The sequence below is a fragment of the Archocentrus centrarchus genome, unplaced genomic scaffold, assembly GCF_007364275.1.
Source record: "Archocentrus centrarchus isolate MPI-CPG fArcCen1 unplaced genomic scaffold, fArcCen1 scaffold_41_ctg1, whole genome shotgun sequence".
Taxonomy (NCBI): domain Eukaryota; kingdom Metazoa; phylum Chordata; class Actinopteri; order Cichliformes; family Cichlidae; genus Archocentrus; species Archocentrus centrarchus.
The window spans coordinates 459610-474441 of record NW_022060267.1 but is presented as its reverse complement, the minus strand read 5'-3'; the positions used below and the strand labels follow the sequence as shown (position 1 = coordinate 474441).

Here is a 14832-nt window from a genome sequence, read left to right as displayed (position 1 = left end):
AATGAGCTTCCTCTCATTGGCTGGCCTCTCCTTAAGAGATAGGGTGGGGACTGCAGCCATTTGGGAGGGGCTCAGAGTAGAGCCACTACTCCTGCACATTGAGAGGAGTCAGTTGAGGTGGTTCGGTCATTTGACTAGGATGCCTCCTGGACACCTCTTGGGTGAGGTGTTCTGGGCATGTCCTACTGGGAGGAGGCCCTGAAGCAAACCCAGGACACACTGAAGAGATTATATCTCTCGGCTGCCCTGGGAACGCCTTGGGGTCCCTCCAGATGAGCTGGTGGAGGTGGCTGGGGAGAGGGAAGCCTGGCTTCTCTGCTTAGGCCAGGGCTCTTCAACTCCAGGCCTCGAGGTCCGGTGTCCTGCAGGTTTTAGATGTGTCCCTGATCCAACACACCTGAATCAAATGGCTGAATTACCTCCTCAGTATGCAGTCAAGTTCTCCAGAGTCCTGCTAATGACTTCTATCTTTGACTCAGGTGTGTTGAAGCAGAGATGCATCTAAAACCTGCAGGACACCGGACCTCGAGGCCTGGCTTTGGCTGCTGCCCCGCGACCCAGCCCTGGATAAGCGGAAGAAAATGGATGGATGGATGGATTTAATGTCACTGGACAGAAATGGATACAATCTCAGATGTAAAATACATTTATTTTGATTAACCAAGCAGTGATGGTCAGCTCTGTCAGCCTGTTCAGGATGTACCCCACGTCAGCACCTGTTTGTTTTCAGCTTCTCCAAAACATTACTGTAAAATAAATCTTTTTGTATTGAAACTCTAATTGGCAAACAGAAGACATCTGAACATGATCCTTATCATTATCAGTCACAATTAAACTGTTTTTAGTAGCTAGAAGTTTTGTCTCCTGTTTAGTGGATTCTAAAATAATAAAATCTATTCTGTTTCAATGTTATTTATGTAGCACAAAATCACAACACTCACCTGAAGGTGCTTTATATTGTAAGGTAAAGATGCAACAATAACAGATCAAATTATTACCTAAATCCCAGTGTTTTTTTTAATAATATAAACAAAATGTCCTTTTTTATAAATAGTACAGGTATAATGTGGTCTGACACTATATTTTGGGTTTTGTTGCAGACAGTGTTTTTCTTCACTGTAGATTCTTGAACACTTGAGTTTTTGGACACTTTGTGCTGAAGAGGCAGCTGAAACATCTGGTACTGTTGTGGTGATGCTCCAGAGGGTATGTCTGCACACTTAGTAAGCTTTGATGTTTTGATGGATTTCCGCAGGCGCAGACCCACCACACGGACACCGGTGAACATCCAGGGAGTGGACATTGAGATAGTGGACTCTTATAAGTACCTGGGTGTTCACCTAAACAATAAACTGGACTGGACTCATAACACTGATGCGCTCTACAGGAAGGGTCAGAGCAGACTCTACCTGCTGAGAAGGCTGAGGTCTTTTGGAGTGCAGGGGACACTCCTGAAGACCTTCTATGACTCTGTGGTGGCATCAGCCATCTTCTATGCAGCAGTATGTTGGAGCAGCAGCTTATCTACAGCTGAGAGGAAGAAGATAGACAAGCTCATCAGGAAAGCCAGCTCTGTCCTAGGATGTCCTCTCGACTCAGTGCAGGTGGTGGGAGACAGAAGGACTCTGACCAAAATAACATCACTGATGGACAAGGTCTCCCATCCCATGCATGAAACTGTTGCTGAGCTGGAGAGCTCCTTCAGTGACAGACTGCTGCATCCTAAATGCACAAAGGAGCGTTACCGTAGATCCTTCCTCCCAGCAGCTGTAAGACTTTATAATCATCACTGCTCCCAACAAAAACCACAATAACCTACACAATGTAGGATAATATATAATATACTGTAAATAGTCCGGCCTGTTAAGGTTCAACACACAGGCACATCATGTACATTGTATATAGTGTTATTATTAGTAGTATTAAGGTTAATATTGTTTGTTGATTTTATATATATTTATATTCTTTTCTTAGTGTGAATTATTATATTTTTACTTATATTTATAATAACTGCGGCTTCTGTTACACCCAAATTTCCCCTCTGTGGGACAATAAAGGCTGTTTCTTCTTCTTCTTCTTCTTCTTCTTCTTACATCTGTGACATTTCAATATTGGTACATTTCTTAGGTATAACTGGGTGCTACACTTTGGGGTCGCTGACGTGGTTCTCACCCCCAGGGTCAGAGCCTTAATGCTAGAACACAAATATATCATTCTTCATTAAAGATTCTCTGCCCACACTATAGGACATAATAAGTGGCTAGTTTTTGGCTCTTAATTAAACACTTACATATATAACACTTATATAGGAGCAGAAAAGATGAGCTTCGGTTTGGGAAACAAACACATTACACCTGTTATTGGCAGCATCTCAGTCACTATATTAATTCACATAGCCACATGTTTAGGACCGTTGCTGATATTTATTAGCACAACCCATGGGCTGAAGCTGTCAACAGGACTAGACAAACCTAAACTTACCATGGACTGTATCCACAGGGACAGTGAATTATTGTGAGTGATAATTAAGTTGGTTTATTTATTTATATATATATATATATATATGTATTTTTTTGTTTGTTTTTTGCCCAAATCAAACTTTTTGTCAGTTGAATTATACATGATACAGAATGTGTATAGCTGCCTGTGTGACAGTTTTATGCATATGATTCATATAATATGCTTAGAGACTTCCAAAACAAAGTAAATAACATTGTAATTTTGTGTTTCATTTGGATCAGGCACTGAGAGTGGAAATCAGACACTAACTGTGGAAGAAATCTTCGAGGCAATGTGTGGAAATGTGTTTCTTGTATGTGTACAATTAAAAAGTATTTGTTAATTACTACCTTACATTTGGTGGGAATGAGCTTGCTCCAAAAGTGTTTGGGCTTCTTGCTGCTGTAACACAATAACTTCCCTTGTGGGATCCAGCTGTCTATGAGGGGCACAATTATTTAGGAGAAGCTCAGAGCAGAACTGCTGCTGTTCTATCAAAGGTAGCCTGCTGAGCTGGTTGAGGACTAAGATATCTCGTGAATGCCTGCCAGATGGGTTGTTTAGGGCTCCCCACCAGAGTTAGACCCCAGGGCAGACCCAGGAGACACCAGAGGTTGGGAAGACATTGGTATTGCCTTGGAAGTCCTGGTAGATGTAGTGAGATAGAACAAGGTCTGGATAGCTTTGCCCCACTGACTCAGATCCAGAGAAGTGGTGGAACATAGATCTATAAATGGGTGGATATCAGCTCACTGCACACAGTGAGGTCATTGTGTCTTAGATTTCTAACTTTCTGATAAATTCATAACTTGAAACAGCTGTTTGTAAATTCATAACTCTGACAGCTGCATGTATTGTCCCACATTCATCTTAACACTTGCATCTGTGCTTCTTTCAGTTACACTGCTGCTAACCTGTCACATTTTCTTTAGGTGCACACAGCACTGAGGAGCCTGTGGAAAAATCAAGAACTGAGACCGACAGCTGTAGATGGTATGTCTTCAAAGAAAGTAGTGTGTTGTCCATTTTAATATTTAATAAATCCAGTATCCTGATCCAACAACCCCACTTTATGTGTTTTTTAGTGGATCTGCCGTGCTCATTTCAACGACAAGCAGAAGAATGCAATGAAGAAATGGTGTGAGTGGCGTCAGTGCTGCCAGCTGTGGTCACACATGTGGTTTCAAAAAGAACATGTGCATTCACTGCCAGAATCACACACCTTAAAGTGCACTTTTAAGTGCTTTAAGATAATGTACTGCCAGGAGTTTACGTTCATACATGTAATGTTGATACTTTGTTCTTCGTAGTTTCTGAAAAAGGATGTTAATACTGAGTTCAAATACAACTTAGATTGTAATGCAAAATGTTTGCTTCACAGCACACACAAATATATTACAGCAAAATGTAATTTGCACTGTGAATGGATGCAGATGTGTGTTTCTCTAAGAAAAGTTATTTTGTAGGTGGATTACAGTTTGAAATTCATTTAGATTGTCAAACTACAGAGTACAAATGCATTTTTTCTACAGCAAGTGGAAGCAAGCCATGTGGGTAAGAGGAAGCATCCAAATATGTTAATGTAACAACTGCACATAGGAGGGAATCATTTTATTCTCAGACAATGTTAGAATAGCAACACTCTGCACATACTGATAATAGTGAAGTATTTCAGTCTGTATATTTGGAGATAAAGTATTTCACATCAACATATGTACAGATGAAGGAGGAGCATTTTCTCTGTATGATTTTTATTCTGTAAAACGACTATGTCTATAATATCTGCACCTGATAAGGTTCCATCCATCCATCCATTCACTTCCGCTTATCCTGTTCAGGGTCGCGGGGGGGCTGGAGCCTATCCCAGCTGTCATAGGGTGAGAAGCAGGGTACACCTGTACAGGTCGCCAGCCTGTCACAGGGCCAACACAGAGAGACAGACAACCTTTCACACTCTCATTCACACCTATGGGCAATTAAGTGTAGCCAATTAACCTCTAACCCCAGGAAGTGCCTGATGAGGTTTAAAATTGATGTAGTTTAAAGTCAGGCTTTCAAGTGGCTTCATGGCTGCTGTGTATCTGTTCATTTCCTTCCTCAAAATTAAGAAACCTGAAGGTGTGGACCCTCTCCACACACTCTCTGTTGATGTGGAGGGGGGCTGGGTCAGTCCTGTGCTTCCTGAACTTTTTGGTTTTCATGGTGTTCAGTGCAGGTTGTTCTCTGTCAGCTTCAGGACCTCCTCTCTGTGGGCTGCCTCATCTCCTCAGCTTTTGGATGATATTCAGAAAATAAAAACAAGTTTATGTATTACTCAGCTGTATGAACGGATTGTAAGGAAAGGACTGTTTTTGTGAGCTTTCTTTGTGCATCAATTTGTCAGTCTGGATACGTCATGTGACCGGCGTTGCCAGGTCAACGGACTCTTAGAGTTTCTCCACTGACATAAATTTTTGGCACTTTTGGGGAGAACTGTGGTTTTTGGTTTCATAGTTACTGAATGCAAATGATGTTTTAGTTGGAATGACTCTATGAGGCCTGGTCACGTCGCTGTCATGGCCGCTGAGCTGCTGCGTTCGGTTCCTGTTTGGGCCTGTTTGCCGTCAGTGGGCTTGGTTCCACTTCAGGCTGTCGGCCGTAATCCAGCACCACTGCTGTTAGAAGAGCCTCTGAATGTTAAACGTGTAGTTGTGTATTTAATACTACATTTCCAACAGTATGAAGCTACTAACAGTTACAGTGTTTTTGTATCAAATGTATCATCGTCACTGTTCAAGAAATCTAAATAAATAGATCCAGATAAACAGGTTGTCTTTGTGGGAGTTTCATTTACATTTTCAAACAGCAATACAGAATGAATCTTACAGTTGTCCATCACACTCATATGATCCAAACTAAACTAGATGGAGTTACCGAGCTGGCCTGACTCCCACATCACTCACATAGTGCCTGCACACATCCTGTTCATGTATGTAATCAAGGTGGAAGTGAGACCCTGCATTACATTTTACTTCGACTGTAAAATTATTTATGCATCTATTCATGTCATCTTTTGGTCCTTTAATGTTTCATATAGGCCACCTCACCACTTACATTTATCTTTGTGTCCAAACATTTGACAGGTACTGTACTTCATTTATTTTCCACTGCTCAGTCAGTGATTAATGTGGACTTTAATATCCCCCTTCCCATAGCATTTACAATGTTACATTAATTATTATTACCTTTTATTATGATCATTCTTCTGTGTTGCAAATTAGTAGCAAACAGCACGACATGTTCTCTGAATGTTTTCAAGGAATTTGTGTGATGTCTTCCACTGTAAACACAGATAAGCTGAATCTACTTAAAAAAACAAGGTAACTCGGTGCCTTAAACTTTTTAAGTAATGAAACAGTTGAATAAGTGCAGTGGACTATGTTCAATGTACTTGAGGCCCTTTTGGAATGCAATGAAAGATCTAAGTTGAATGTACTAATAACAGAGTTTCAGTAACTGAAGATACTTAGTTTAAGCAATCATTCACCTCCCATTTATTTAACTCAGCTTGTTAAGTAAGCACTGCTCCATTACCAGTTGAACTAAATTGTATGTTCTAACTGACCAAACTTATCTTTAATAGTTTGGACAAATTAAAATATGCCATCACATATATTTTTCCACCCAACCCAAACCCCATGCCTTCAGATCCACACAGACACAGGGAGAACATGCAAACTCTGCACAGCAAGGTGAAGGTGGAGTCGAACCCACACAATCAGATAGCTAGTCTAACTGTGAGGCAGCAGTGCTAACCACCACACCACCATGCTGCCTGTAGCAGGGATATTTCTTATGATGTTGAACTGTGTCTGTTTAAATGTATAAATAAACATGATAAAACTCAGCCCTGCTGAACACTGGATTATTAACATTTACAAATAACATTTGTCCATGGAACAATGAAAAACTGTACAAACAAATATCTACTCTTTCAAACTCCACACAGCAAGAGGCAGGGGCCAAGGTGGAAGTGAACCCTGACCTTTCAGGTGTCATTCTAACTGTAATGCAACGCTGCTAACCACCACACCACTGTGCTGCTGCTCAGTAGGCCTGTCTGTTAAAAATGATGTCAACTAGATTTTTAGCAGGTGCAAAACCTGATGGTATTAAGTTGTTTGAACTCAAACACATGATTACAATAAAATAGACCATCAAAAAGTACAGTCTACTCAGAATTAATAAGTAATGTTGCAAAATGACAGATATTTAAGTTATATAAATGCAGTTTATTTCAGTAGGAGCTGTTGATTGGACTTAAAAACACAATTACAATAAATAAGGACATGAAACAGTTCAGCTTACTCAGCATTAACAAGTAATGTTCACATACTAGGCAATTTTAAGTAATATGAACTCAATATTTTTAAGTGGAATCAAACTCTGGGTTTACAGTGCACTTATTGTACAGAACTGAGAATCTCAGCATTATCAAACATCTACAGGGTTGTGTAAACAGAAACTTATGCACTACTCTGCCTTTGATAATCTGCAAATGATGTTGGTGTTTTCAGCCCAAACCCTAACCCCAGTTTTAAAAACTGCAATACCTTAGAAGATGATATGCAAATCACCACCACAGTTATATTGTTTTTTCCTGTTTGCAAAGTACAACTCCAAATATGGTCATGTTCACTGATTAGATCCAATATCTACTACAGAAGAAGTACACTGTTAGTACAGTTTATGCAGATAATCCATCCTACATAAACTGTGGACCTCTTTAATACACTTATGCTTAAACTATGTTAATATATTGAAAAAGAAAGCAGGTAGGGTATATGTTGCCATGGTAACACTTGATGTCAATCCAGACCTGCTGAACTCCAACAGAACACAGTTGGCAGTGATGTTCCTGTCACTTCCTGCTTAAAGGTCACGTGTTGTTGTCATATGACAATTAGTCCAGTAAATTCTACATTTCACCTACAGGACTCACCAGAACCCACTGCATGCTGACCATACCTACCAACTCCATCTACCTCAATATATGTATATGCAGGTTTTCATGCAATGTGACCATTAATGTCAAATTTAACTGTTACAAATTTACTACAAGTCCACTATATCAAAATTGAAAACTAGGGCTGCAACGATTCATCGATTAACTCGATTAAATCGATTCTAAAAATTTATCGACACAAATTTACTGTGTCGATGCTTCGTTTAAACTCTGCAGCGCTCAGCTGTCTCGGTGTAAGCGGCGCTCCTCACTAGCATTAGCAGCATTAGTGCTGACGTTTTTTTGTGGGTTTATTGGGGGCTGGCAAACCAATATAGAACTGCATTACCGCCACCTACTGGACTGGAGTGTGAATCACTCACGTATACACAAGCACACATTCTAAAAAGCTCTCCGTCGCTGCGATGGATTTCATTTAACACAGAGTGGATCATCACTAGAGTTGCCACCTGTCTCGTAAAATACAGAACCCCGTATGTTACGGGACTCCGTGGAATACGGCTCCGTAACATGCCGTGTTCCGTACTTTACGGGACGGGTGGCAACTGTCGCTGACATGCATTTCCACGCCTCCACTGCTCTCTGTGTGTCTGTGTGTGTTGTGCTCGCTGAGAATTTCAGCTGCTATTTTTGTCTTTACTTCAGCTGTAGCTACCAGAACTGGTTTGCTAGCGAGCGCGGGCCATTACCACTAGCGATGGTTCGGTACCGGAAGGCCCCCCCCCAGGACCGAGGGGCTCCTTCAAAATATTTTTTATACTTTAATCCCTTATTAGTGACTAAATATAGACCTGCAGTAGAAACGTATTTTCGAGAATGCTTGTGAATACAAAGCATTACACCATTACTCACACATGCGCCATGGCTCCCGCAGCCACTAGTTTTTGAAAACACTCATAGCAGGCAGCGGTTTTAACTGCGCAAGCGCAAAGAGGCGAAGCTGTGACGGTGAGCTCAAGTAGTGAAAAAGGAAACGTTTTTCCAGCGTCCAAAACAGCAGCTTTTTCTTTTAGTAACCACCATTAAATCTGTGAAACAGCTGGAGGTCCTTCATCAAGCACCTGATCAGCAAGTGTTAAGGTGAAGAAAAGAGAACTTTGTAGCTGCTCCATTCACCGCTGTTTGTTCACATGGCGAGAAACTGCATTACGGAAGTTAAAATATGCAGATAAACTGTTAATAAAAAAAAGTATTTCTTATCCGATTACTCGATTAATCGCTGGAATAATCGATAGAATACTCGATTACTAAAATAATCGTTTTATGCAGCCCTATTGAAAACTATGCTGTACATCTTCAGTGATTTGAAGTACAACTATATCCATCCATCCATCCATCCATTCTCTCCCGCTTTTCCGGGGCCGGGTCACGGGGGCAGGAGCCTAAGCAGAGAAGCCCAGACTTCCCTCTCCCCAGCCACCTCCTCCAGCTCACCCAGGGGGACCCCAAGGCGTTCCCAGGCCAGCCGAGAGATATAATCTCTCCAGCGTATCCTGAGTCTATCCCGGGGCCTCCTCCTCCTCCTGGTAGGACATGCCCTGAACACCTCACCCAAGAGGCGACCAGGAGGCATCCTAATCAGATGCCCGAGCCACCTCAACTGGCTCCTCTTGATGTGGAGGAGCAGCGGCTCTACTCTGAGCCCCTCCTGGATGGCCGCACTCCTCACCTTATCTCTAAGGGAGGCCAGCCACCCTTCAGAGGAAGCTCATTTCTGCTGCTTGTATTCACGATCTTATTCTTTCGGTCACTACCCAAAGCTCGTGACCACAGGTGAGGGTAGGAACGTAGATCCTACTTTGGAATAACAAGTTTATTTGAAATTATTTAATACATTTGTATTTATATCTACCTTAATAAATAGTAGCTATAAAACTACAAATTAAAATAAAAAATGCAACTCTAAAAACATGATGGTGTGGGAGGCTGAGGCCCAAGGATGACCACAGTGGGTTAATGGAGACTACACCAACTCTCCCAGCAACGTGATCGGTGTTTGGGTGGTGGTGGTAACCGGGGGATGGACCGTACACCTCCCGTACCTTTGGGGTCAGGTTCATTCCCTAATGATACAGAGTTCAACACAAAAGACATTCAGTACTTTTAACCCATCACATGCTGCACGCTGACTCTGAAGAAGCCATGAACACGATCGATCACTTCTCTGTCAGGGTCATTAAAACTCTTTGGTGTTCCTATCAATGAATATATTGATCAGGCACTGTGACATGCATCAAATACTGCTCATTCATGAAGTTTTATATGAATTAACGGATGGCTTTCACGTCTCCAGCTGGTTCAAAATGCTGCTGCAGATCTTTTGCCTGGAACACGTCAAAGACAGCATCTCACACCTGTCCTGCTTCACTCCACTGGCTGCTTTCCATTTTAAGGTATTTATTTTTAAGTCCTTAGATGGCCTCGCTCCACCTGACCTTTCTGAGCTGTGCTGTCCCTGCAGTCCTGTCTGAGATCTCAGGCCATCTGATCAGATGCTCTTACATATACAGGGGTCTCAGTGGGAGCTCAGAGGGGACCGAGCTGTTTCCAGTGCTGCCCCTAAGTTGTGGAATGAATTACCTTTGTTAGACAATAACACTGTGTATGTTTAAAACTCACCTTAAAACTCATTTATACTCTTTGGCCTTCGACCCAGCATGAGACACTGAGCTTACCTGTTTTAATGTATTACTTTTATTTATTTATTTTAAAATAATTGACTCATTTGGTGTACAGCACTTTGTGTCTGCTGTGACTCTTTTAAAGTGCTTTATAAATAAAGATTGGTACGGTATGCATGAAGTAATATTAATTCATAATAATTCATACTGCAGAGTCTTAGAGCTAATGCTAGCTGATACACATGTGAAGTAGTTAACAAATGGGTGACAGGTGTTTAATAAAGAGCTGAAGCAGGAAAATGTGCATATAGAAAACATGATTAGGGCTTATAGTTCATGAAAATCAGAAATCGACTATCTCAGATTATTTGGTCCTTCAGCTGAAACAAAAACTCAAGGACCTCACAAAGACTCAAAGCACTGAAGACGAAGCAAAAGCACAACTTCCTGAGCCGCAGAGCATCTTAATGAGGATGAGCCTGCAGAGAGCAGCGACACAGGAGGAGTGGCAGGGACAGAGCCGGACGACAGGCTGCATTTAAAGGAAACCCCTCTGGGTGTCTGAGGACGCTGCTTAGCAGAAAGCACACTGGATGCCTCAAACGTTCCAAGAAGAAAACAGGTCCGTTCTTCCTGGCCACACTGCCCGATGTTATAAGGGACCAGGATTTGAAGGAGCCACGCCTGAAGGAGGTGCTGAGAGCAGCTTGATCCAGCACCACTCCTCTCCCTTACAAGGTGTAGAGGCACTGTCCAGAGTTACTGCAACTTCTCTCAAAGCTGCAGCAAAAAACCCAGCAGAGTGGGGGGTCACTGCACAGCAGTGAGGTTTTGCTAAGGGGAGGGGGCGTCTTTCACAGTGAAAAATTATACAGGCATTTTCAGACAAGTTCTGCTTTTACCTGGAAAAGACTAAGATTCCAGTAGTCAAGGAGCAGCCAGTAAAAAGGGAAAAACAAACAAATCTTTGACCACAGCTTAGAGATCCAACATCCAGACATCCATCAAGGAGCTGGAGACTCAGCAAAGTGGACCAGTCTGGACTGCCTCGGGAATTCCAATAGAACAACATGGCTTCCTGCCTCAGAGCCTCTGGCCTTTGCTGGTTAATGATGTCAACAGATATCTGATGGATGCTCAATGTGTCTGTGCAAAATAGATTTTCTTCAGCAAGAATTTTATAGAACAAACTTTAAATATCTGGTCAGTGTGTCACGTTAGAGCACACGAGGAATGTAGAAAACTTCAGTGTTAAACTAACTATGTTTCCAAGCTTCATCCTAACGTTTGATGGTCTCTGCGACTGCATTTGAGGTTCATTCAAAGCTCCTGAAATGTCTCAGATTGACTTCATTTCTTAAAGCAGTGATGAGCTGTGGTTTGTCTTTACTTAGTTGAGTCGTTCTTGGATTATAGCATTACTCAAATGTTCACTGTATAACAACTCTGCCTCTGCACAGCTGAGGCTCTCAAACACAGTAAGAGGGCAAGAAATTCAAGGAGATGAACTGAAAGCCGTTCCAGGTGACGACCTCATGAAGCTGAGAAAATGCAAAGATGTGCAAAGCTGCAAAGTCAGAGGCGTCTACTTCTAAGAATCTAAAATATGAATATGTTCTGGTTTGTTTAACACCTTTATTTTATTAAATAATTCCATCTGTGTTTCTTCTTCATGACTCATGAGTGTACTTGTTTAATATGAACTAGCAAGCATAAACTCAGTGTGTGTCATGGTCCTGGGCCTTTTGCCCAGTGTTTTGTGTTTTTTGTAATCTTGTAACTGAAGTGTGTTATAGTTTTATTTCTCTAGTTGTGTTTTTAAGTTTGCTCACAGTTTGCTTGTATTTCTCTGAGTTCTGTTGATGTGGTTGTGAGTATTCAGCTTCCCTCCTTCTTGTCCTCCTGTGTTACGCAGCTGTGTGTTGTGTTTGATTCCCTGTGCCGGCCTTCTTTAAATCACAGTCTCACACTGGGTCCAAGGACCAGGAGAAAAAGTGTGTGTTTAAAGGAGATTTAACAACAGTAAGTGATGGAGCCTGTCTGACATACAAGGATAAACTATTCCATCATTTTGGAGCTCCAGCTGCAGAAGCTCCATCAGCTGTGGTCTGCTGACCTAAGGGGACGAGATGGACCGTACGAGTGCAGCAGTTCAGACAGAGAAAATGGGCCACAACATTTAGGGATTGAAAAAGAAATAAAGAATTTTAAATGGATTTGTAAATGAACTGGAACAGTGAAAAGAAGCTAAAACTGGTGTGATGTGCTCTCGGCTGCTTGTACCAGCAGCATTTTGCTCCAGCTGTAGACGAGCAAAAGAGCCTTACAGTAATCAAGCATGCATTACTGTTTCAGGATTACCTTTGGTGAGAAAAGGCTTGATTTTAAAGATATATTTTTTGGTCTTTTCATGGCTTGATTGACAGTTCTTTTGCAGTGGAGACAGACAGGAAAGCAGACACACGGTAAAGGGCGACAGGCTGGGACTCTAACCAGCGCTGACCGCCCTGCTACGTGTCATACATGGTCACCTGCTCACACCCTGAGCCACCCTGGAGCCTGAAAAGGCTGCCAGGATTTTAGCACTGCGTTCACCTGAGTATGAAGACTTAACATCTGATCCATTTTCACAGCTAAATTAGTGATAATGGATTTCTGAAATGGGGCCAGAGAGGAAAGGTCAGCACAGGGGATGCTGGTGCCACTGGGTGTAAACAACACATTTTCTTTGTCTCATTAGTGACATCCACCCCCTGAAGTCTGTAGGGCTGGATGCAGTTTGTATTTCACCATCACATTCTTGTCCTTTCATGCAGCAACAATTAAATTAATGAATCCATCTCTTCACTGCTTCGTAGCTTCACTCCACCTGTTTCCTCCTCCCTGCACAAGAACTGAGATCAGCTGAATGTAGCTCTAATTGTAGCTATAAAGGTAATATTGAATGTAGCACAGGAGTGTTATATTACTACTACACTGAAAACTGTGATAATGGCGTTACTTTGGAACACTGCTAACCAACCTTCAGAAACAGTGTTTTCCTTCTGAGGAGTGTAAAGCCCTGCTGGACTTCACACCTGTATCTCCCACTGTCTCTCTCTGTGGGCTGTTCCAGGGTCAGACTGAGGTCTCCGGTTCTCAGAGGTTCTTCATTCATCCTCGTTCTGTCTCTGTAATTCTGGTCCTGTTCTCCAGGCTGGTGATACACATGGACCTTCCTGACTTCAGGTTCACAGTACTCCCATTCTATCGTGGCATCTTCAGGCAGGTTCCCTGTGGTTTTGAAGGGCAGCAGGACAGACTCCGCCCCCTTCTTCACCGTCACCGGACAATCTGAGAGGACAGCAAACACAACATGAGCTGTACAGCAGGAGTTTCAGAGCTGCAGCAGGTCAGAGCAGAAAGTCACAGGGACAGAGATCTAAGGAGTCAGAGCAGCTGTTGGAGATGATCAGAGTCTGATGGAGCTGTGATGTTTGGTCCATGTGCTGCTTCTCCTGTCAGGGTGGAGCTGCTGCTGCTTCCTGTGTGGATCTAAAATGCAGCGCTGAAGAGAAGAAGAGTTCTCCTGTCAGCATCTTTGTTACCGACCATCAACTCAGCTCCACTTACTGCACACGTATGAAACAGTTTTAAAGAGAACAGAAGAGATGGAGGGCACACACCAGGGGTCATCAACTACATCTGTCCAGGGCCGGAGTTTCCTCTGCAGACAGTGTGAGGGCCAGATACTCTCGTAAAATAAAATAAATTAATATTGTGTCCTAAGTCATATATTATCATTTTATATATCAATTTTCCTTTCAAATTTATACTATTTTTAATGATGTAATGTGCAAGTCTTTCATTATAGATATGATGAGTACAAGAGACAATAAAATGTTACATGAGAGCAACGAGTTTATCTCTGCACAATCTGCTATTTAGAAGCTTTTTGTTGTAGATTTTTGAAATGAATATAGAAACATGAAGAGTTCAAAATCCTTCTGAATCTGCCTGGATACTTTTCTTTGAAAAGAGCTTTTAATTTATTTTTAGCTGAATCTTTTTTTAAAGTTCATTAATTTAATTTCACAGCCAATAGTGAGGAGCCTTTTTTTCAAAAATTGATTTATTATTATTAGTGAAGGTTACAAATGATCTTCTTAGAGCCTCTGACAGTGGACTCATCTCTGTTCTTGTCCTGTTGGACCTCAGTGCAGCTTTGATACTGTTGACCATAACATTTTATTACAGAGATTAGAGCATACTATAGGTATTAAAGGTACTGCACTGCAGTGGTTTGAATCATATTTATCTCATAGACTCCAATTTGTTCATGTAAATGGGGAGTCTTCTTCACACACTAAGGTTAATTATGGAGTTCCACAGGGTTCTGTGCTAGGACCAATTTTATTTACATTATACATGCTTCCCTTAGGCAGTATTATTAGAAAGCACTGCATCAATTTTCATTGTTATGCAGATGATACTCAGCTTTATCTATCAATGAAGCCAGATGACACACATCAATTAGTTAAACTGCAGGAATGTCTTAAAGATATTAAGGCCTGGATGACCTCTAATTTCCTGCTTCTAAATTCAGATAAAACTGAAGTTCTTGTTCTCGGCCCCACAAATCTTAGAAACATGGTGTCTAACCAGATACTTACTCTGGATGGCATTACTTTGGGCTCCAGTAACACTGTGAGAAATCTTGGAGTCATT

At 41.8% G+C, this 14832-nt stretch overlaps 1 long non-coding RNA gene across 1 annotated transcript; it reads left to right on the top strand.

Annotated features, from left to right (window-relative positions):
- The first annotated feature begins 562 nt into the window (after window positions 1–562).
- Window positions 563–5293, top strand: LOC115776992 (uncharacterized). The gene is made up of 4 exons (XR_004019554.1): window positions 563–1206; window positions 2742–2812; window positions 3432–3492; window positions 3585–5293. It is a non-coding gene; the product is annotated as an uncharacterized LOC115776992 (long non-coding RNA).
- The last annotated feature ends 9539 nt before the right edge of the window (window positions 5294–14832 follow it).